The sequence below is a fragment of the Ambystoma mexicanum genome, chromosome 10, assembly GCF_040938575.1.
Source record: "Ambystoma mexicanum isolate Mex_15411 chromosome 10, UKY_AmexF1_1, whole genome shotgun sequence".
Taxonomy (NCBI): Eukaryota; Metazoa; Chordata; class Amphibia; order Caudata; family Ambystomatidae; genus Ambystoma; species Ambystoma mexicanum.
In genome coordinates this window covers 1,142,353,874-1,142,377,834 of record NC_090932.1, presented here as the reverse complement: position 1 = coordinate 1,142,377,834, position 23,961 = coordinate 1,142,353,874, and the positions used below count along the sequence as shown (strand labels likewise).

The following is a 23,961-nucleotide window of genomic DNA, read 5'->3' as shown; positions in this document are numbered from 1 at the left end:
CAAATCATAATTCAAGTGGTGGCCCGCCGCTATGGGTGGGGGGCCCCTCGCCTGAGTGACAGGCAGCAGAGTCCCCTGGGGGTCTGGGCTGCCTGCCTCTGAGCAGGAGTGAGTCCCCCACTATTTCTTAGTTTTTGCTGAGCCCTTTCTTCTTCGAAGCAAATGTACTGCTTAATAATGGGAGGCAGAGGGGTTCAAAAGACTGACTCTGCCATCTCTCATTATTGCGCTAGTATGGTAGACATGCCGACTGACAGGAGAGAAGCCCGCTCTGTCAGTCAGCATGTAACATTGGGGAGAGGAGGGGAGGGCCATCCGGTCCTCCCCGTGGTGGTGCAGGCATGCATAGAGAGTGCATGAAGGTATGTGTTTTTTTATATTGTAATGTGTATGTATGCATGCAGGTATGGATTGTATTCATATATGTATGTTGTTGTTTGTTTTCATTAATGCAAGGCGTTGTATGAATGATGTGTGAATGTGAAAGTGTTTATGTGCGTGTGTCATCCCCACCCCTAAATTTTGGGGTGGGGGCTGCTGGGAGCATGGTATTCTTTTTTGCCTTACCCTTGATGCACATTACTGTGCATCAAGGGTAAAGCAAAAATGGAAAGTGGAGTGTTATAGCATGGAAAGACTAGACTATATGGAATAAAGTCCAGTCTATCCACATATTAACACTAAGGTTTTCTTTACCCTTGAAAACCAACACGTTATTACCTGGCTAGACAGTTCTACATTGAATGTAGGCCCGTCTAGACACATAATAACATTTACCTTTGTTTTACCCTTCATGAACAGTTAATGTGCATGAAGGATTAAAGCAAACATCATAAGTATTATTAAGTGGCTAGACTGGCCTGCAGGCCAGTCTAGCCATGTATTAACATGCACGTTTGCCTTACCCTTGATGCACAGTTACTATGCATCAAGGTTAAAGCGAACATGATATGTTTGTGTTATGTGGCTGGACTGTCTACATTTGTGGTGCCAGTCGGCATATACTTTGTTAAGTGCATAGATTTTCCTACTTGAATCAAGAGTAATACAAACATGATATGTGTTATTACCTGTCTATACTGGCCTTCATTGAATGTCAGTCAGTCTAGCCAGGTAGTAAGACTTACCATGTTTGCTTTACCCTTGATGCCAAGAAAAAAATGCACTACTAATGCCACATTAAGAAAATATATGCAGACTGGAACTACTAGTGTCAGTCTGCATATACCTTCTTAATATGGCATGGCATTTTGTACTTGGCATTAAGAGAAAAGCAAATATAAGTGTTATTACATGGCTAGCCATACCCACATTAGTAGGGCCATTCTGCATCTATGTTGTTAATGTGGCGTGAAATGTTTTACTTGGCATGAAGGGTAAAGCAGACATAAGTGTTCTTACATGGCAAACGTGGCCTGTGGTATCAGTGTGCATTTACTTTCTTACAGTGTCATGCGTTAGGAAAGATTTCTCTTTACGTGCACCTTTCCTTCCATTTCTATGGAACCCTAAACTTGTTGCTTTTATTTTGAAACCTGACTTGTACTATTTACAGTGCAGTGAAGCCTTAAACTTCACTACACTCTCTTTTGCTCATCTGTTATGGGGAAACTGATATGTCTTTCAAGCTGTCAGTACTGGGAAACATTGTTCCCCTTAGTCTAGTTACTTTGTTATTACTTTTAGTAACTTGTTATCACTTGTGGTAACTTTTTATCATTGTACAATGCATCTTACAGTGCAGTACAATGGGGTACACTTTTGTTTTTGCCCTAGACTAACAGAGGATTTTTGGTTACTTTTGGTGTGCTAAATGGACATGCTGGTGGCAACAATGATTTTTTTACGTTTTATTGGTGCTTTTTGTTTTAGCCTTACTCTGTTTACCACATTTGTCTACCAACTGTGGTTAATGACCATACATGCCCATGCATGAAGTTTTTTGCTTGCCCTTTGCCCATATTGTCTTTTAGCTTTCTTCCTGGCCAGGAAAATCCTTATAGGAACTTCCAGTGCCCGGGAAAGCAGTGGCTTTTGGAGCGCTACAGGAGGGCTATGTGTGTTTGCTGGCAGGATGTGGGCTGGGACTGTCTGGTCCCAATCCACAAACTTGTTTCAGTGTGTCTGAGTTTTATGCATGAATGTTTGCACCAGTGTTCCTGATTGGACCACTGCTGGTGTGTGTGTGGTGCTAATTCTGCTATTGGCTAGTGGGATTTTCTGCTCTTACCTGGCTTTTGGGATAGGAAGAGGACCCCTGAACCCACTCTGGAGAGATCCTGGACAAATCGGAAGGAGACAAGACTCCTGTCCAGCTGTGAAACCCGTGAGGAGACCGGAGACCCGTCTGAAGGAGGCCTGGCAACAAACTTCTGCTACTGTCCTGGAAGAGCTCTGTCTTGCTGTCAATCTTTAGCAGTCCTGTGAGGATCTGTGACCCATGGAGTGGAGGGACCATCCATTCCTGATGTCTGCCCGGTACCCTGTGAAGAAGAGCTTTCAGAAGTGCGCCGGGACCGCCCTGTGGCTGACCAGCTCTGAGTTTGGGCTACCATGCTGCTGACGTTACCGTTCCGAGTTGAGGACTGGGCCCTGGAGGATCCTCAGCTTGTCCTACAAGACTTATCTCAGCAGAATTTCAGAGTCCTAGCATCAAGTAGAACCGAGATAGAAGGGAAAGTTTGACAGCGACAAGTGGGTCCCTTTGCATCATCATGCTGTGGTGACCGATGCCTGAAACAGCTCACCTGAGTCGATTCCAGTCCCGAGACGGGTCCTGCATTGTGTTTTGCTGAATTCTGCCACCAAGAGTCCTTGCACCAGCCAAAGACATCTGATTTGAGATCTGGTCAAACCTGCAACCCCTGCGAATCAAAGACTGATGCTGACAGTGGAAAAGATGACCTTGGACCTTCTTTGATCAACCTGCCAACTCATGTAAAGAATCAGAGTATGGGGCGTGAGTTACAGTGGTTCTTACCTGCCCCTAAACTCCCTTTAAAAGTTTTGATAATATTCACAAACCTGGATAACACTTTGGCTTTGCAATTACTTGCTTGCTTGCGCAAGCCTTTCCGAAAGTTGGGGATACTTTTGTTAGTTAGAATAACTTATCCTCTAACCCTCGGAATCGTTCACTGGACCCCAGAGACATTACCTTCATTTTTTGCAGCGTTACAAACTGTGTTGGTACTTTTCCTGAACCTTAGGGCATAAGGCCACAGACAATTTAGGGAAGGACTTTTGAAGCTAGGCTAATAATTTGTGGACCTGTAGTGCATAATCTAACATGCACTTTCCTTTACAGGGGTTTGCTCTGTATTATACCCTACTCTAATGACTGTATATATGTGTTCTATTTTTAGTGTTGTGTGACGCTTCTACCTGATAGTAGTCATTTGTCATAGTGCTGCTTGGCCATAAATAACTGTATTTGTATATATACTCTCTAAATGTAATGTGTGTCTCCCATTGTGTGTACTCATTGTGGATCCTTTACAAGCTCACCACCTCTTGAGACTTAGCCTAGACCACTCATCAATGCTACCTTGAACTGGTTTGGCTAAAGCTCCCAGAGTTGTCCCTGTCACAATTTAGGTTGGCCTTCTATACATATGTCCCCCAGACCAGAGTATAGAAAATCAGTCCTAACACCATGGCATTTGTTACTTTTTACTTGACATCAAGAGTAAAACAAGCATGAATAGTGTTATTACGTTGCTAGACTGGCTTACATTGGTTGCTCCGGGCTAGCAATGTATTTTTTGTGTGTCATGGCATTTTTGTACTTTGCATCAAGGGTAGAGAGCAAATATGAGTGTGATTACTTGATACTGGCCTATCTTGGTATAGCCAATCTGGATGTACTTTCTTTCTGTGGCAAGGCATTTTTTACTGGCTGGGTATCCTCATATGGTAATATTGGCATATATTGGAGCAGCTTGTATGGTCATGTATGGGTGCAGGCAGCATGAAAATGTTTCATATTCTATAGCAAAAAGATGGGTATCCCCTTCATCGTGGACATTGGGGAAATATTTAAGCAGAAGCAATAAGTGATGTCTCACAGAACAACAAAGAACCTAATTTACAAATTGAGGACTCACACAAGTAGAAAGGAGTGTGCTAGGTCAGGGGTCATAATGATCAATTAGTTTCATATTTTTATTAACATACAATCATAAAACATGACCAATGTTCGTTCTATCATTTACACAAACACATGGTACCGGTAAAATCAATCCGGTTGGTCAAAAATCAGTTAAAAAATTCTGCAGTGATAAATCCTATGGTGATATGTTAGAGGCAAACAGTTCCCGTACCCTCCATGAGGAACACATGTTATCCTCTATGCATCACTAAAGTGCTAATTGTCATATCACTAAAGTGCTAAGTGTCAACTAAAGGTGTCCTAAAAAAGGAAAGATAAATATTGATCCTCTAATAAATGAAAATTCCTTCATTGTAGTTTCGACAACTGATTCATCTAGTTTTTAAATCACAAACCGATGTTCGTCTTCCTCAGGACAAAGAAGCATATGACAGGAATATACATTTAAAGACATAATGAGATGTTGTCCATGGACTTATTCTTGTTTCTTTCAATTCCTTCAACACCATCCCGGAATAAATGCATACAACATGTTCTGCAAAAGAAGAAATTAAAAAGAGGACAAACAATTAAAATAAATTAAAACCTGAACAACACACAACTCCATTCTAAAAAGACAAGACTTCCATATATTGAAGAAGAACAATTTATCCCGTTTCTTCTAGATTCAAGGGGAGGGAATCACTTCATGCTCCAATTAGAAATAGGTCCGATAATAGACAATTTATTGGCAGAGACATGAAAAAGAGAGAGAACTGGGGTTAAACAACCCCTAATTCAAATGCGTGGAATTGCAAACAACGACCTGCATTGCATAGACAAGAACACATTTCACTGACCTCTGTCTTAAAATGAAGGTAAGCCAGAGCCTTCTTTCCCAATGAGGCTTAATTCCTGCGGGCACCGGGGATCATGTGGTTGTCCATACGTCCCAGCATCGCTGCTTCCAACGTGTGTCTAGAATATTACCAAAATAAAGAGACTGCCTGTAAATAATCAGGCTGTCCTACGGTCATATTTCAAAAGATAATAATCGGTAGTGGTCTCAAAAGATGACACAAAATAGTATCACGCAGCCATTTAATTAATAATGTTCAATGGTGCAATGTTTATATTGACCACCCTAATAGCAAGGCAGTTAGCAGATTCATCAGTGGCTACGTTGAACAAATAATGAATAGTAAGTGATTAAAGACATTCGATGGGGACACTAAAAATGACACAATTGATGTAAGCATTAATAGTGCTATCAACATAGTCGCCAGCGTAATGTCTCAAAGCGGGCATAATACAAGATTAACTTGCCATTACCAAGGGCATGAGTGAAGGTAAAAGAGTAAACTCCCCTGTATGGCAAAAACGAGGTGCATGAAAAACGCTCGACTCATGCTGAATAACCACAAAAGACTGCAGCTTGCGAACCGCAGTATAAATGTGATGCACGGAAGGAATCCCTCCCGTGTGGCCAACTCCATGGAAAGCACCTCTATAATGGTCACAGAAAGAGGACTAATGAATAAAGAGTATAACCACAGGGAGGACACGCTCGGAGTGAACACAAGCACTGAAAAATGGGGTGAAAAACTCACCAAAGCGGTACTGGCCCACTCTGTGAATGTATAAAAGAGGGGAACTGACCCGCACATGTTCAATTTGCATTATGTTAAAATGACACAGCAAATTGCGCAGTGTCAATATGAGAAAACTGACTGGCGACAAATAATTATCACGTTCCACACATGTCAATCCCTATATAAGAAACAACTACATAAATATGAATAGATAAACAAAATACAAATGCAAATACAATCTAAAGCAATGGAATCCAAAGCTATGAATTTACACAGTTTGTGCAAAACATCCTATACAACCCCATGTGCACATTGCAAATAGTGCAATTGACATAGTATTGGAAAATACAGGATAGATGGTAAATTGATTGTATCTATTGAACAATGGCCAATGTATACAATTGTTCTTACTGGACACAATGGCCCTCATTACGACCCTGGCGGAAAGTGACTGACCGGACCGCCACAGCGTAAATAGCGTTTCCGCCATTGCACGATGGAGCAAAGTGCGGCCCATTCCGACCCATCGGGCACGAGCACCACGGCATGGCGGAAGTGCAAAGTCCGCGATGGCGGAAATGACCCCAAAACGGCCCACACCGCCGCCGTACGGCGCCCTAGGTGCAATACCGCTACCCATCACAGCGGACACCGCAGTGAGCGCCAACCGGAAAGTACGGTGACCGGAAATATACGGAAACGGAAGTAAAAACATGGGCCCGGAACGGGAAACATCCCGCCGTACACCTATAAAACCACAAAATCCACACAACCACTAAAAACACTACCCTGAGACACACCCCAACCCGTCATCCACCCTAGCGAAACCAAGAAAAATGGGAAAAGTAGCGAAGAAAGCGTGCGACCGCAAGCGGCAGGTCCACTTCTCCCGTGAGGAACTCACCGTGCTAACAGAGACCCTCCAGGAGAATGCCGCCGCCGTCTTCTCCACGCAAATGACCAGGACGGCACTTGCGAACAAGAAGGCCATATGGGCTCTGGTGGCACAGCGGGTAAGTGCGGTGGGGACCGCACCCCGCAACCCACAGCAATGCAGAAAGCGATGGGACGACCTGCGGATACGCGTCCGTAGCATACTTTCTGCCAACCGCAACATTGCCACAGCCACCGGGGGAGGATCGGAATCACCCATCAAGTTGACCCCCTGGGAAGAAATCTGTGCCTCCACCATTGGAATGGAGAGTATAGAGGGAGTCGGAGGGATGGAGAAAGGAGTGCAGACATCCGAAGAATCAGGTAGGTGGCCCAAATAAAACAATGCCAAATCCACAATGTCCAATCATGTGAAGTACCATGTGTCCACATAGTGCAACAGAAACACATGGCCAGGAGGACGTCCACACACATTGGCCTGATAGCGCACTTTAAAACACACAATAAATACATAAATAATTAAAAACCCCAAAAACACCCACTACACGTGCAGCAGGCACACCCTAACTGCAGGCTGCCAAACAACTGCACCCTCACTCCACACACAAATGAAACCACCTCCAAGGCCCCGACCCAAATCACCCTCAGGTACCACCCCAATGCATGTGATACAATGCCATTCCAATTCCCACAGACCCATTAATAACCCTCGCCCTCCTTTACTCCACCACAGGGTCCGATCCAAACGACGAGCTTCAGGACACCCCTACCAGCACACCTGCAAAGAGGGCCAAGACCAACGGCCAAAGACCCTCCACCTCAGCTGCACGCATCAAGACACGGCAGCAGCACAAATCAGGTGGCAGCACAGAGGAGGGAACATCAACAGGCACCCCAGCAGCCAGCATGCCCACAACAGCACCACCACAGGTCCCCCCAATGGATGCCACAGAAGGCACTGCCTCTGGTGGCAGCAGCACCATAGGTGACACCCCATTGATGGCAGCATGCTCCGACACAGAAGACGGGGATGTCGAAGTCAGATCCATCCATGACCTGTCCCAATCCCCCTGTCTGTCCCATCCCGTACAACATGAGGATACCACGCAGGGGCACCCACAAGACGACGACTGGCCATCCCCCACAAGCCCTGTGGCAGGGCAACATGAGGCGAACAGCCCCTCTGTGACACCACCGCAAATGGCCATGGCCCAGCAGAGGCAACAGTCCCTCGACCAGTTAATCGTGCAACAGCAGCAACTGGCCACACTCCTCAAGGACCATGCCGATGAATGTGGGGGCACTAAGGCAGACATAGAAACATCAACTGAGACACTTAGGGCAGAAATGGAGAGAAGCACAGAGACACTAAGGGCACAAATGGAGAGTAGCACCGAGAGCCTGAGAGTACAAATGGAGAGAAGCACCGAGAGCCTGAGGGGGGAACTGCATGCGACGTCCAAAGACGTATGTGCCGAACTTGCCGCAGTGCGCCGTGTGCTCACTGAGCTCTCACAAACCCTTAGGGACATGCATGGACGTGAGCAGGCAGAGACATCATCCGTTGCAAGTTCTGTCCAGGGCAGCCCCCAACGTAGATCTGGGAGGAACCTGCGCTCCACAGGCAGGGGTGCCCCTGATACCCGCAGAGGGGGCTTGCAATAGCGACTGCCCACTGACAATGAGCATCTTTGGACACTGGTGTTCGGGGGGGAGGTAGGAGGGTGGAGGGGGTGTGTTGGGCTCACTTGGGTGGCGGGTCGATAGGGTGTTTAACATGATATCACATATGCCATAAACAATGCACGATCAACCAATGAGATGTGTGGACAATGATCTTTGTGTACTAGGCCATCATAGGCGTACAGTCCATATTGTGCATGTACCAGACACACACAGTGCCACGAGTACCGTGTCCATGTATCAGCCACCAGGCGTGAGTGCTAGAAGCATGCATCAATGAGATGCTGACGAATGTCACGGCCCTCCTGTGCCTCGCAGACTCCTTGAGGTGCTGCCACATCCCCACCCTCATCAGGACCATCCTCAGGTGCTTGCAGTTCTGCGTCAGGGGGCATGGGCACATTTCTACGTACGCACATGTTGTGGAGCATGACATATGCCATCACCATCTTTGCAACCTTCTCATGGCGGTACAGGAGTGCCCCGCCAGACCTGCTGAGGCAGCGGAAACGAGTCTTCAGTAGGCCGAATGCCTGTTCTATGACTACACGGGTACGTGAGTGGGCATGGTTGTAGTCCTCCTCATGCTGGTCCCGTGGGTTCCGGACTGGTGTGAGGAGCCATCTCTTCAGTGGATATCCAGCATCACCTGTATGTGGACGATAAACGTATAATGTGGAATGCCATTGCTACGTACGCACACACACCCCCCCCCTTCCTGCCAGGTCATTGCCGAATCACATACCCCACATCATCATGCATGAAATGAGACTCACCGAGTAGCCAGGATCTGTTCCCTGCGTGTCGCTCCATGTAGCGTGGTATTGTAGAGTTCCTCAAGACCATAGAATCATGGGTTGATCCAGGGAATCGGGCACAACAATGTGTAATGATCCTGTTGGAGTCACACACCATTTGTACATTCAGAGAATGATATTGTTTTTGGTTGCGGTACTGGGCCTCCATGGCATGTGGGACGACCAATTCCACATGGGTGCAGTCGATGGCACCAAGGCAACCCGGTATGCCGGCAAGTGCATGGAATCCCACTTTTGTGTTCGTAATTTCCTGCTCCGAGCGTGGTAGAGAGATGTAGTCGTCTGCGTGCTGCAGGAGGGCATCGAGCACTTGCAATAGTGTCCGTGAGAACAGTGGCTGAGAAATGCCATGCAACTGTCCGACTGTGTGCTGGTAGGTGCCTGTGGCCAGGAAGTGGAGTACAGACACCACCTTCAGTAGGGGTGGGATGGCGGTTGGGCTGTCTATCATGCTGACAAGGTCAGCCTGTGTCATGTCCACGATGGCGGCTATGGTGTCCCGGTCCAAACGGTAGAGGGTGTGGATCTGCTCATCAGTGAGGTTGAACGGATGTGCTCGGAGGCGTGGGATTGCGGGCTGCCTGCGTGGTGGTAGTGGCTGTGCTGGCGGCCCTTGCTGGCCCTGCCTTGCCCTCCTCCTCCTCCTGCGTCTCCTCCGTGCGGCCGGTTGTAGTTGGTGTTCGTCTTCTTCTTGGAGTTGGAGTACTTGCAGTGCTATCAGGTCCCCCAGGGCCAACATCGCGAGTCCTGCCGGTAGCATTTCGGAGTGGGTGTGGTTGTGGGAGGAGACTGGGTGTGCAATTTATGTGTTTTCAGGCTGTATGGCCTCCACCTGTGGTGATTCATTCCACCTGTGCAAGCTGCTCTCCCCTTTGGCCGAGCACGTCCCGCACACAACGCTGCACTTCGACGCATGGCATCTTCCTATTGCAATCATGTATTTGTACCCGATGGCCGTGTAACATTGGTTGATATGTTCATTCGGCTATGGTCCCATTGTTTCACATGCAATCTTTGCAGTCGCGAACAGACTTGTGAGGGGTCAGTGGAACGTAGTACTCGAGTAACGGTGGGCCCTCATGCATCACTGTACCGAGTTGCAACGACGGGCGGGGCGTCCCATTTGTGAGTGAAGGCAGTTGGCATTTTCACACACAGCCGCACTAGATGGATTAATTTGTGATTTCAAGCGGCCACAGATGCCTTTTCGACGTGATGTTGCAAATGAGGAATTCGAAGGGCGGCGCTTTCGGTTATCAGCTAGCGGCGAGGAGATGCCCACAGGTCTGACTGCAAATATAACGTTCTATTGTTCAATGTCCTTGAGACAGGGGCCATGGCGAGGATGCAATGATTGATATGAATAGTTTGGGATGCGCAATAGCGACGTGGGCGATGAGGCCGGACGTTCCCAAATACATGTTACTTCACTACACTGGAATTACGGGCTGGGGCACTCTGGATTTTGCAGGCTGCATAACGCACAGACTCAATGGATATTTCTAATGTTATGTGAGTAAATATTCAGGCGTTTTTATCCCGGGATGAGGGAATGATGAATGGATGCATGGACAGATGATTTGATACAGAGTTTGCCATGTACAGGGCTTCTTGGAATCTGTCCGCCTCCCCTGCGCTATGTGATGCAGGGCTGCCATAGTGGGACCATCGTCTATCTGGCCTTGTTGAGCCCTCCCTGTCTCGACGCGCCCTCAGACACTTGTGTCCATGCACGTTACCAATCCCATCTGATGGATTCTGTTTTCACAGACGCATGCACAGGTACACTCGTGTGTGATTGTGTTTACACCTCGATATAGATAGTTATGAGTCGCAAGTGGTTTTGGGGTGGTGATGATCCTTTGGAGTGGGCTAGCATGCATATGGCTGTGGATTTAGTGTGATCATTGAAGTGAGTTGTTCGAATGTAGTTCTGATGGCCATGTAGTGATACACGAAATTGCAACCTTGCCAATCAGGGCTTTAGATGACAGCATTAGCCGCTGAAAGCCAATAGTGTATTCAAAGTATGTGCTAAAAATGCTGACAGTAGTCTGTTGTAGCACTTCCATTATGCAGTAGTGAGCTACAAGGAATATGACAGGCAGGGAGGGCCCCCAGCTATGTAGCTAATAGGTTTTTGGAGTGTTTGGAACATCATGGCACCTATATAGCGCTTAGATAGCCAGTCTTAAGCGCTATAAACACTAAGCTATGAGTGCATGCCTTTTAGAGCTTGCAGATGGGGTTAATACATCCCTGCTTCCCTTAGAATATTCAGCCTCACTAACGTTAGCCCTGGCTCCAAGCTAATCTTCCTTTTCTCTGGGAAGGTACTGATAAGACATTCCTCAGCCAGCGCAGATGGGAACAAGGGAGGGGGTAGGAGCGAGCAGGGAGCATCTCAGAGAGAGCTGGGTTTTTTCCATGAGCCAGTTGCACAGGGAAAGTTCTGGAACTGTGCGTCATGGTGACTGACAGCAAGAAGTTATAAAATATCCATGCACACATGGATCAGGGGGAGATCGCCTGTGGACTTGATTCGTGCAGAAACAGGTGCCCGGCATTGGCTCATACGGTGTCCTTCAGCATTGTCCTCTGAGCGGGGCTTGTTTACAGCTAGCTTATGAGGGCCCAAGGTCTCCCCAGTGCTGATTAAAGGGACGTAAGACTGTGTTTCTCTATGTTTCTCTATATTTCTCTATGTTTCTCTAAGTTCCATGTTTCACTATATTTTGCATTGCTCTAAGTGTTATGCTTTGTAATATTCTGTAACTTGAATCCCAAATGTATATGAAATTCACTGCTTAGAATAAATATGCTAAAGCTTTGAGGGTGTCATTTGTCACTAGCATGAGATCACTGCTCAGCACAATAGAACCTGTATTTTGGGCTGAATTGGGTATTTTTGCTCTCAAAGGGCTGGCCCCGAGGAAGATTTTGCCCAATATCAAGACATTTGGTGGCAGCGGTGGGATTGTGAAGAGCAGTGCCATGCTGACATGACAAATGGTGTGAGAGAACACAGTGTAGAGTGGGGAGCAGGCTGTCGCATTTCCTTGATGGTCTCACTGCAGCTCTGAGACTTCAAAAGGCAGCAATGTTGTGTCGGCTTGCCGTGGCCGATAGCTTGTGTGGTTAAGACTCCCTTCAGTAAATCAGTCGTGACTGACTTATTGCATGGGATTGGTGCCAGGGAGTACAAGGCAATAAACGAGCGGGAAATGGCTTTGTTTAAAGCACTCCGATGAATGGTTAAGAAAGATGTATGCTCAATTAGAAAAAGAATTTTATCATGTGGTTTCCCAGTTTAAAGTTGTAATTTGGAATGCATAATGAGACGGAGTTCTCATCTCTATTCTGTCATGAGGGCAGGAAAAATAATTGCAAGAATTTGACATGCAAATTGTGAATAGTGATTTAACCATTGACTCAGCCCCAGTGTGCTAGCGAGTGGGGGCTGTAATGTTCGGAGGCGAAGGTTCGTCTTTTTTGATATATGCTTTTGAAGGGTTGGCATTCCTGAATAATGAGGAAGGGGAATGAGCCATGCTTAGGAGAATGAGTAACATCTGTGCTGAGAGCCTAAAGAGTTTTTTCTTTCTTTTGGCAACTGTAAAATTCCATGTGCTAATGGTGGCAAATTCTGTTTAAAGGAAACACACTAAAATGGTTATATTGCATTTTAGGCTGTGCCATGCTTATATTGGGTGAGAGACTCACTTAAAAGGAAAGTGAGTGAATGTTATTTGGATTTTCGATTTTTGTGTACTGATTTGAAATTGCAGAATCAGTTTGCAATGGTTGGGGGGAAAAACAATTTATATTTTTCTAAATTGCCCCTGGAGTATTTTTTGATCCCATGCTATGCCATGGATTTGTGCTGTTGCCTTATAAAAGTGATGTATGCTTTGGAAATAGTGACCTGTTGACTGTGATACATGGGGAAAAATGTTGTTGACACATTAAACAGCCCACAAGCAATAGAGTGTGGGTTGTTCTTGCAGAAAAAAAACGTGCAGGGAGCTGCACTAAATATGGCATTTTTATTTTTTAAATGCACTGAACTGAGTGGTTATAGTTTGGCAATGGTACAACAGAATGAAACATCTGTGTGTGATAAGATAGCACAAAGATTTAATGGGTTGTGAGTTCTCTTGAAAGATCGCACATTACAAGAAAAAAAAAGACGCTTTGACATTTTGCAAAATTACATGGAGTAGAAAAATGACAAGAAAAGTGCCGCTTTTGAAAACAAGAGTCTTGCTGTGTGTGCAGAGCTTGTGCCTTGAAGCTGTCTTGGGCGAGGTGCGTGAAGGCAAACAAAAGCAGAAACAGTACAAGAAAGAGTTAATCTGGATGAATTGTCTGAAACGAGTGAAGCCGCCACAGTATAAGAGTTATAGGCAAAAGAGATAAGCTGCGTGCTAATGGCGCTGCCAGGTGCACACGAAAGATAAACATGCCTGCATTCCTGAGGAAGGGGGAGCAAAAACAGAGAGCTGTTCAAAAAGTAAAGAATTTGCCCAGTAAACTGTGGTACGGAGCAAAGGCTTCATGCAGGATGGCAGACGGGCACATCACATCTGAACATTTACCTATGCATCTGTGAATGGGCCAAGAAAAGACAGCTGCCCATTCCAACAGACATTACTGTGCAAACCGCATTCCCATGTGATGTGATGTGAAGTGAAGTGAAACGCTATTGCTGTGCAAGCTGCATTCCAATGCTCCATGTGATGTGAACTGAAGTAAAGCGCTGTGCACTGGAGAAGAAACCTCTAGGCGCTTTGAGAAGAGAAAATACACATCTGGCAAACTGCAAGCTACATTGCCAGGGGATGGAGTAACTGACAAAGACATTATGGCATTCCAGATGGAAGCAAAACTGACAAAAGTGCTTAGCCGTTTTGCAAGAGACAACATGCAGAGCGGGGCTTTGAAGTACAACATGAACACTGCACATTAGCCATGATCCAGAAGCCACACGGCTTAGTGCAAGAATGAATGATTTGTTGAAGCAACAAAAGAAACTGGCTTAGACTATCGCACTCAAAGGGGTGGTTCAAAAACAGCAAACGCCCTTTGAAAAAATGACAAGTGAAAAAACCAGAGGCTTGAAAAGACACTGCTAAGAAAAGAAAGATAAATAAACAAAGCTGCTCGTACAACTGCAAGCGGTATTGGACTTAAAGACTTTACCTTTGAAAAATGGAGTGATGCCAGCAGGGCAACCTAAACCAAGATCATGGGACACTGGAAGCAAGTTGGCGCCTGGCATTGGTGATCGCTTTGGTGAAAAAAGAAAAGCATTGTGCGACCTGGGTACTTACTATATGGCTTTGTAAAAGCACAGATCAGTCTGAGGTACCATTGACCAGCTATGATTGCATTGCACAAATGAGTTTGTGATTAGGCAGTTACACCCCGTATGGTTGAGTGTAAATAAGCCCCCAGAAACATGCAGAAAGGTGATAAATAATTGCAGTAGCAATGACAAAGTGTGTAGTTACCTGATGAGACTTTTTGAAGATGGGGGTGGTATTATGGGAAGGGGTGGATAACGCTGATATTGAAGTTTTGATGAAATCCTAACATTTCTGTTTGTATTTTGCCTAGGCAAAGCACGACAAGACATTTCATAATATCAAAAATTAATATGCAGTTTGTGGGTGACACTGATCAAAGAAGGGTCAGACGCATTCTCAGAGAAAGCGAGCCACTGCGACATGCTATTTCAACTTTAACGTGCCCTGCACCGCACTCAATGCTGTAACCTGCGAATAGTGTCCAACAGAGTAATAACTTTTGCTGAACTGGCACGATGCAGACTTGGCTAATTATCAAGTATTTGATGCTACACATTTAAATGACATGTTTTGCCCTTTCTTGTTTAAAGGACTATGGACAATGAATTGTGGACTGTAACATCAGGCACCACATACAGCTGTGTGACACAGCAATTGAATGCTAACACATTGAAAAATGGTTTTTAAATGCACTGTTGAGATGAATCTGAAAAAACCAAATGGTTTTACTCTTCCAACTGAATGGCTTTAACCAGAGATGTTTTGTTTTTTTTTGAAGAAAAAAAAAATATTCTACATTGCACGTAGGCAGGAGAATGATTTACGAACTGTTGGGGCAGCAGAATTATGCAAGCAGGAGCGTAATTAATTTTGAGATAAGATGAGTGCGCACATCAAAGTCACCTGTGCGTAGGTTAAGATTCTTAATTGAAGTAATGCTGCCAAGTGTATGAGCTATAATTTGAAATGGTAATCTTTGAAACACTGGATACTTTTACAGCCAGCTTAAGGCAGGTAAATGAAACCATGACTGACTTGATGTTTGATTTTATGACACAGAGTGTGACACGGTTTTTTGTTAAACCAACCAGTTTCATGTTTTTTGTGGGGACAGCTGTCTCCAGCACACTAATGCAAAGAGTCACCTTTTGATTGTAAACATTTGGAATAATTCTTTGGAAAAGCGCTGCAAATGAGTATCCACATGGAATTGCTAGAGTACTGGCCTGGCACATTGTCAGGCATCTTTTGTCACTGAATGGATACCATTTGTTTAATTTGTCTAATGTGATGTTTTTCTGACCAAGAACTGCAGCGAGTGTTCTCGCCAAGATCTTATGAACTATAACTTGACTAAATGAATTTTTTCCATGGTGTGATGAAACAGCCACTGCCGGATAGTAGTATGGTGTTTGTGGCTAAAGTTAATATTGTATATGGTAGATATCCCACTTGAAGAAGGGTATTCTCCAAGTCACAGAAGGTAGACACTGTGAACCTGTTAGATTTTCCAGTAGTAAGACAACATGTAAATTGTAGACTGGTAATGCACACCTTCATTATTACAGTGCTACACTTAGACATAGATTTATCATGAGGCAATGTTTCCTTAGTACTACCAAGCTGCTACAAATGGAGTCCATTTCTATGGCCCATCACTAGAGTGCGCGTAGCTAGGGAGCTAGATTCATTAATTGCAGGTGCTTTATATGCTTGTGACATAGAAACTGTGCACAATAAGCTAGCCACTATGGGTTCTGATGCCAGCTCTGCTATAGAACTTCTGGCCTAGTGGGGCCCATTGATATGCCCAGCACTGCTACAAGTATTGACAGCCAATTGAAGATGACAGAATTTTAGACATGTAGACATTTTTGTCTGCCATAGGGCAGGTCAACAAGACTGCTAAATACACACAATGCATTGTATGGCAAACATTGTTAAATCAGCAGGTGTTGGCTTTTTACTGGGTGGGGGCAACCATCCTCCACACACTGGCACGCAGAGCTACAGTTACCAGCATACATATGGATTGAATTGCTTGCTTTTTGATTGCATGAATAACACATGCCATGCTTTGATGTAAATTAGTAGAATTGTTTTTATTTAGACAACCTGGTGCCCATGGGTTCACCTTGTTCACGAAATTAGATGGTTTCTGGTTGGGTTCCACCTACCTGGGGGAAGTGTCTAGTCACACAGCCCATAGTCACGCTTGAATGCCCTGGGATCAGGGGGAGGGTAGGCCCTTAGGGTGAAAGGCTGCCAGGTTTTAGAATTGGTAACCATACATAAATGCAATAGTGCATTGTAGATTAGACTACACTGGATTGCCTTGACATTTTAACTGCATGCTGCTTTTTAACTGACAATCAGTTATACAAAATTGATTTAGGTATTTTTGTGTAGGCCAGGTTTTGGCTAGAGTAAATGTCCATGTTCACTTTGTGTAGGTATTTTTGTGTAGGCCAGGTTTTGGCTAGAGTAAATGTCCATGTTCACTTTGTGTAGGTATTTTTGTGTAGGCCAGGTTTTGGCAAGGGTATATGTCACTGTTCACTTTGTGTACATTTTTGTTTAGGTAGTGTTTTACCTTGCATGCCACGCTAACTAACCGCTATAAGATAGTTTGCTTAAACCTCTTGCAAAGCCCCAAGGTCTTTATCGCTGCACTAAATACTATATTGATAGGTATTAGTCAGCATTTTGTCGCACACACGTTGAATAGGGGTGGAATGTAGTGATACACGAAATTGCAACCTTGCCAATCAGGGCTTTAGATGACAGCATTAGCCGCTGAAAGCCAATAGTGTATTCAAAGTATGTGCTAAAAATGCTGACAGTAGTCTGTTGTAGCACTTCCATTATGCAGTAGTGAGCTACAAGGAATATGACAGGCAGGGAGGGCCCCCAGCTATGTAGCTAATAGGTTTTTGGAGTGTTTGGAACATCATGGCACCTATATAGCGCTTAGATAGCCAGTCTTAAGCGCTATAAACACTAAGCTATGAGTGCATGCCTTTTAGAGCTTGCAGATGGGGTTAATACATCCCTGCTTCCCTTAGAATATTCAGCCTCACTAACGTTAGCCCTGGCTCCAAGCTAATCTTCCTTTTCTCTGGGAAGGTACTGATAAGACATTCCTCAGCCAGCGCAGATGGGAACAAGGGAGGGGGTAGGAGCGAGCAGGGAGCATCTCAGAGAGAGCTGGGTTTTTTCCATGAGCCAGTTGCACAGGGAAAGTTCTGGAACTGTGCGTCATGGTGACTGACAGCAAGAAGTTATAAAATATCCATGCACACATGGATCAGGGGGAGATCGCCTGTGGACTTGATTCGTGCAGAAACAGGTGCCCGGCATTGGCTCATACGGTGTCCTTCAGCATTGTCCTCTGAGCGGGGCTTGTTTACAGCTAGCTTATGAGGGCCCAAGGTCTCCCCAGTGCTGATTAAAGGGACGTAAGACTGTGTTTCTCTATGTTTCTCTATATTTCTCTATGTTTCTCTATGTTTATCTAAGTTCCATGTTTCACTATATTTTGCATTGCTCTAAGTGTTATGCTTTGTAATATTCTGTAACTTGAATCCCAAATGTATATGAAATTCACTGCTTAGAATAAATATGCTAAAGCTTTGAGGGTGTCATTTGTCACTAGCATGAGATCACTGCTCAGCACAATAGAACCTGTATTTTGGGCTGAATTGGGTATTTTTGCTCTCAAAGGGCTGGCCCCGAGGAAGATTTTGCCCAATATCAAGACAGGCCATTCTGTTCTTTTTCTTTTCTTTTGGTTGACAGGTATCTCCTCCCCTTTTGCCACTGCCATCTGTATGCCACTCCTGCAGATGGCTTTTACTCCCGACACCTGCTGCTTCGTGTTAATCAGTGGAGCAGCATTACGATCTTATGGGACGATCGCCAATGGGCCACATGCCCTTACGCAGTACTAGTGGCTCGGAGCAACATTTCGGCCTTTCAGCTGGACTAGTGCCTCCCCATTGGGACGGCCCTGCGGTTCTGTGCGCTTCCATGTTGCCTTTTCGTACGTGAATGTGGCTCTGTGTACCATGATGGAACAGGGCGTCACACAAGAAGTAGCTGGTCATTTCTTGCGGATGCAGCCCACAATGGTGAAATGTGTTTTGGAGTTCATGGCCTAATGGCTGTATGGCCTTGGTGATTTTGTTGTGCATTAAATTTCTATTCTGATATGGGCCGTGTAGCGTTCTTCTTTGCAAGTGATGTGGCATATTCCTATTTGGGGGGCGATGTATTGTGAGGAGATCTGCATTGGGTTCCAGCTTCGGAGTATAGTTGCGTGGTACTGTGCTGGGCGCGTTTACCTACGAAGCCCAGTGAGGTCAGGGATGAGGGCTGCCAATATGACTGTTTGAATGATGTCATGCTCAGGGGCGGGGGATTAGGTTTTGTGTAACAGATGCCGGTCAGCCAGGTGGACTGGTGGAATGATGTGATTTTCGAAATATTGCTGGTCACAGGTGCCTGTGTTTGCGTGTGTTTCTTGGTGGGGGACTGTGGTCATGTCCATTGGAATGGCTTCTGTATTCGTGCCATCTGTGCCCTGCAGCTCCCATTGGCCCCTCTTGTGGATCTTTTGTTCGTTGGCATGCATGGGTGACTTGTACATTTCACTGGTTGCATTGTGACTTCATTGCACCTACGGGGAGTTGTACTTTGTGGGCAGGGAGCGGTGTACAGGCACTCAGTGGGGCCGTTTATGGTTGATTCGCGATGCCGTACTTCTCACCATGGCGGTATGGTACTTTCCGCCGTGCTTGATGGCGTTAGGTACATGTCCGCTAGGGTCGGAATTCGCGTACCCTTGCGCCATGGTGGTATTTACGGTTTGGCATGGCGCGCGCGCGCGTACTTGGTGCAGTTAGCGTTGGCGTTCACTACGGTGTCGCTAATGGCTTCGTACTTTGCGGTGACGGGTCATAGTCGCACCGAGCGCTATTCGATGGCGGTACTGCATTTCCGCCATCGTTTTTCGATTTCCACCAGGGTCGTAATGAGGGCCAATGTAACCATTCTTCCTGTTGATTAAGACCCATGTGGTAGCTTTACTTATGGTACATCCACCGCTTTTTGCTCTGTGCCAATTTAATGGATGTACCATGGGGGCGTCAAATCCCCTAATGCATTCTAAAGCCCACCACTTTAGTTCTTCACAACAATTATTATTTTCCAAGAAATGGGCTACCACCGGGTATGCTAGATTTCTGGAAAATCTTGGATTTGTGTTGCGTTATTCTTTGTTTAATAGTCCTAAATGTTTTACCTATATATGTTTTGAGACAGGGGCATGTGATGGCACAAATAAAATGTTTAGTGTTATAAGTGGTATGATGCTTGAGATTCCACAGTTTTAGATTAATCATAGCCAAGTGGATTCGCATTGACAGCAGAAACCACACAGAAAATGTCCACTCACTGGTTTGGAACCCCATAGGGATGTAACAGTCGAAGGATTTCTTTCCACGGTTCCTCTGTCTGCTCCTGAGAACCAATTCTTCAAATTCCTTCCCTACCATATTTGGACATTCAAGACCGCGGTTATTAAGTTGTAATAGATGCCAATGTCTCAAAATTGCCTTTTTGATTTTATTATGGTGAGTGTTGAAAGTCATGGCACAGACTAGCCATGCGTTGGTGATGTTTTCTTTGTTTTTCTCAGCCAATAATATTTCTCTATGTTGTTTTTTTGCTCTTTTGAGGGACTGTCTGAGAAGATGATGAGGATAGCCTCTCTCTGATAACCTGTCCTGTATTATATTGGACTGTATGACAAAGTCCTCAATTTTGATACAATTATGCCTGTCCCTCAGAAATTGACCATAAGGGATGTTCTCTCTTAGAGCTTGTGAATGGGCTCTATCATATCTAAGAATGGTGTTCCTCTCTGTTTCCTTCCAGTATAGATCAACTATGATGTGTCCATTCTCGGTCTTGATCAATAGATCCAGAAAAGAAATTAGTTTATTGTTGGCTTGCATCGTAAACCTCAAATTGGAGTTAAGACAATTAATCTAAATAAGAATTCCTCATAGTTCCCCCTTTTCCCTGTCCCAAATGATAATGATGTTATCTATATATCGTTTAAAGAATGTGAGGGCCAGTATGAAAGGGTTGGTTTTGTTTAGTATAAACATTTGCTCAAAACTTCCACATGTAGAGGGTTGCATGTTTGGGGCAAAAAGCTGCCCCCATGGCTGTACCTTTAATTTGCAAATAGTTGGCTGCCTTTAAGCGAAAGAAATGTTTAGTTAAAGCCACTTCAAGAAATTATATCAGAAATCCACTAGGAATTTGCTGTTGTCCCTGTCTCATATATTTAGGAATTCCTTCACAATATTCAATGACTCCAATTTAGGAATGTTTGAATAAAGACATCCAAAGTAATGAGCATGTCCTAATCTGTATTGAATGGCAAGCCTTCCATTTGGTTGATCACATCGGTGGTGTCAGCCAGGTATGTGTCGGATCTGACAGCTAATAGTTTGACAAGGAAATCAAGAAATTGTCCAATAGGTTCTAGAATAAAGCCACACAGAGACACAATAGGTTTCCCTGCAGGGTTCAGGGAGTCTTTGTGTATTTTTGGCAATATATAAATGAGAGGAGTCCTCTTTTCATTGTATGTCAAAAACTGAAATTCCTTTTTGCTTATCACTCCTGCATCTAGAGCTCATGTTTTGGGAAAATTTTTAAAATTTGGGCAATTTTTTTAACTATGCTTTCAGTGGGATTGCCCCTTAATTTAAGGTAGCAGTCTGTATTGTTCATTTGCCTCATTACTTCATTGTCATATTTCTCGGCATCCCAGACTACCACCCCCTTTGTCCACTTGTTTAATAACAATGGACTGATCATTCCGCAATTGGAAAAGACAAATCCATTCCTTTCTTTTATAGCTCAACCAGTGTTTGTCTTTGTCTTGAGTTTCATAGATGGAATTGAATTCTCTCTGTACCACCTTCTCAAAGATTGCAGTTTCTTTAGAAACCATTTGAAGTGTAGGAGTAAAGGAAGAGTTCACTTTAAAGGGGTTGTTGATATGTATATCTAAACTATCTGTGTTCTCAGTGCTAAAGAAATCCTTCAAGCAAATTTTGCGCAAAAAACTTTGCAATTCTATTTCGGCTTCCATTTTGATTGGATTCTTCATTTTGAATGAAGGAAAAGTCCTTTTTCAATATGGATACTTCCTGTTCATTCCATACTTTGTTGGAAATATTATATACTGCTGAAGGTTTGGCTATCTACGGTATACTCGTTTTTTGGTTTCGAAACAATTGGGTATGGGTGGAGGGCCTTGATCAGGTGGAGGAAACCTGGATTGATTTTTAGTGGTACCATGTGTTTGTGTAAATTACAGAATGAACATTGGTCATGTTTTATGATTCTATGTTAATAAAAATAGGAAATTAATTAATCATTATGACTCCTGACCTAGCACACTCCTTTCTACTTGTGTGAGTCCTCAATTTGTAAATTAGGTTCTTTGTTGTTCCGTGAGACATCACTTATTGCTTCTGGGCAATGTTTTATATGCTGACATATGTTGTGGGTAAAGGCATAATGAAAATGCATTGGCGATAAGAAGTTTAGTGAAAGGAAAGGAAAGGCAATGAAAGGAAAGGAAAGGATGGGACGAGCTTTACGGGTGTTATGGATAGGAAAGCATCAGAAGTGTGAAACGTTAGAGATATGATCTTGAAAGGTTGAGAGATTAGCCCAAGATCATTTTGAACAGGCTGACTGAAGGGGATACTAGAGGGAGGAAAGGAAATGGAATAGTCAGGGAAATTAGAAGAGATGGACGAAGCAGTAAAAAATATCATTTCAGTTTTGGAAGCCTTTAAATGGAGTTATTTGGAATGGATCCAGAATTGTGTTGCTAGTAGAGAAGCATAAATAGTAGAATGAAAAGAGTCACAAAATAAGAAAAGTAAACAAAGAATCGGGGGTCATTAGCATAGAAATGAAAGAAAAGGCCAGCGACTTAACAATACAGGCAAGAGGGGAAGTATAGTGGGGAAAAAAGAAGAGGGCCAAGGACAGAGTCTTGAAGAACAAGGTAGCATGCTTCAGTAAAAACACATTTTCCTTCTGGCTGTACCCAGTAAATGCCAGTATGGCACTATACAATCATCTTCATGCTGTTTGTGCCCAATATATGCTAGCATTGCCCTGTAGAACATGTTTTTTTCATGTTTGTGTCAAAATTCGGCCCGCATTGCCATGGTAATAACACAGTTTCATGCAGCCATAGTGCCAAATATATGGTAGCACATTTTAATGGTTCCTCACCCAATAAATTATCCTAGTATTGACAATTTAAAAAAATTATCAATAGTGCCTGCCCTCCCTCACACGTGCACGCACGCAAACACACGAAGAAACTGACTGGGGAAATTGATGGGAGAACTGCAGAACAAGGAGGAAGAAGAAAATTCAAATGGAGTGGGGGTGTGCAAAAGGCAAATGGAGAAACAAGAGAAGAAGACCAAGAGGGACCAGAAGTGTCATCTTGAGCAGGTTGGAGACAAAGTGCCAGTCGAATAGCGGATGGTGAAGGGGGAATAAGTTCCGTCTCCGGAATGAAGATTCATACAGTTGTGAGTGAGTAAATACTCAGACAGATGTTGCACATTGGGAATTGAAGTGGAATATGCTGTGCCACATCAAACAAGGCTTATGAGAGAAACAGAAGAATGTGTGCATGTTGGCAACAGTAGTCCAATGCACCAAATTAAGAGAAGTATGCAAGAGACGTGGACACTGATTGCTTGCTGGAAAATGAAATCCAATATCCCAAGCCAAACAATGATCATGGGAACTACAGGAACATTGACGTATGTTGGGAAAAGTAACCTAAAGCAATAGTAAGATAACATTTGAAAAGAAACCTGACCTTTGATTGCATGCAGGGAAATGCAGTCCAATGTCCCGAGTCCAGTCAAACAAGGATTATGGGAGCCAAAAGGCAATGGATGCAAGCTGGAACAAGTAGTTCACGTGGCAACGTAAGAGAAAGTATCAAAGATAGACTTGAACTTTTATAACATGCTGAGAAATACATTTCAACGCCCATGCCAAGTCTACCAATTAGTGATAAAACCGAATCCGAGATGTGTCTAGCATTACTGAGATAACAAACTCCAATGCATGTGTAAAAAAACAATTCTATTCAAACGCTAAGCATTACTGAAGTAACCATTAACCATGCATAGTGTTAAGGGTAGTCAGATCAAAGATTACAAATCATTGAGAAAACAGATTAGTACATGTTTGAAGACAATGTGGAATCAAAGACTAAGAATCATTGAGAATATAGACTATGATGCATGTTGAGAAATGAAGTTTAACCCAAAGACTGAAGATCATTTAGAGAAAACAACATAATGGCTATTGAGAATCGAAGTCCAAACTCTCTATTGCAAGCCTTGAAAGCCTGATCTTGATGGCAACCCTATCATTACGTGCTGGGAAGCGAAGGCTAAGATCACAACTAAGGAATATTCACAAATATGAGAGCTCCCAGTAACTAG

General features: G+C 44.2%; 1 long non-coding RNA gene across 2 annotated transcripts in view; it reads right to left on the bottom strand.

The window, feature by feature from the left end:
- Positions 1-890: 890 nt before the first annotated feature.
- The window catches only part of LOC138492093 (uncharacterized), a 66,596-nt gene continuing 43,525 nt past the window's right edge, over positions 891-23,961 (bottom strand). Inside the window, exons 1-3 of one of the 2 annotated variants that reach the window (XR_011276140.1) lie at positions 5,423-5,563; positions 4,951-5,068; positions 891-4,646 (exon numbers count right to left, since the gene is read on the bottom strand). This is a non-coding gene — a long non-coding RNA (uncharacterized lncRNA). Of the gene's footprint in view, positions 4,647-4,950; positions 5,069-5,422; positions 5,564-23,961 lie in introns of those variants that run through there. The other variant, XR_011276141.1, reaches the window with a different exon arrangement.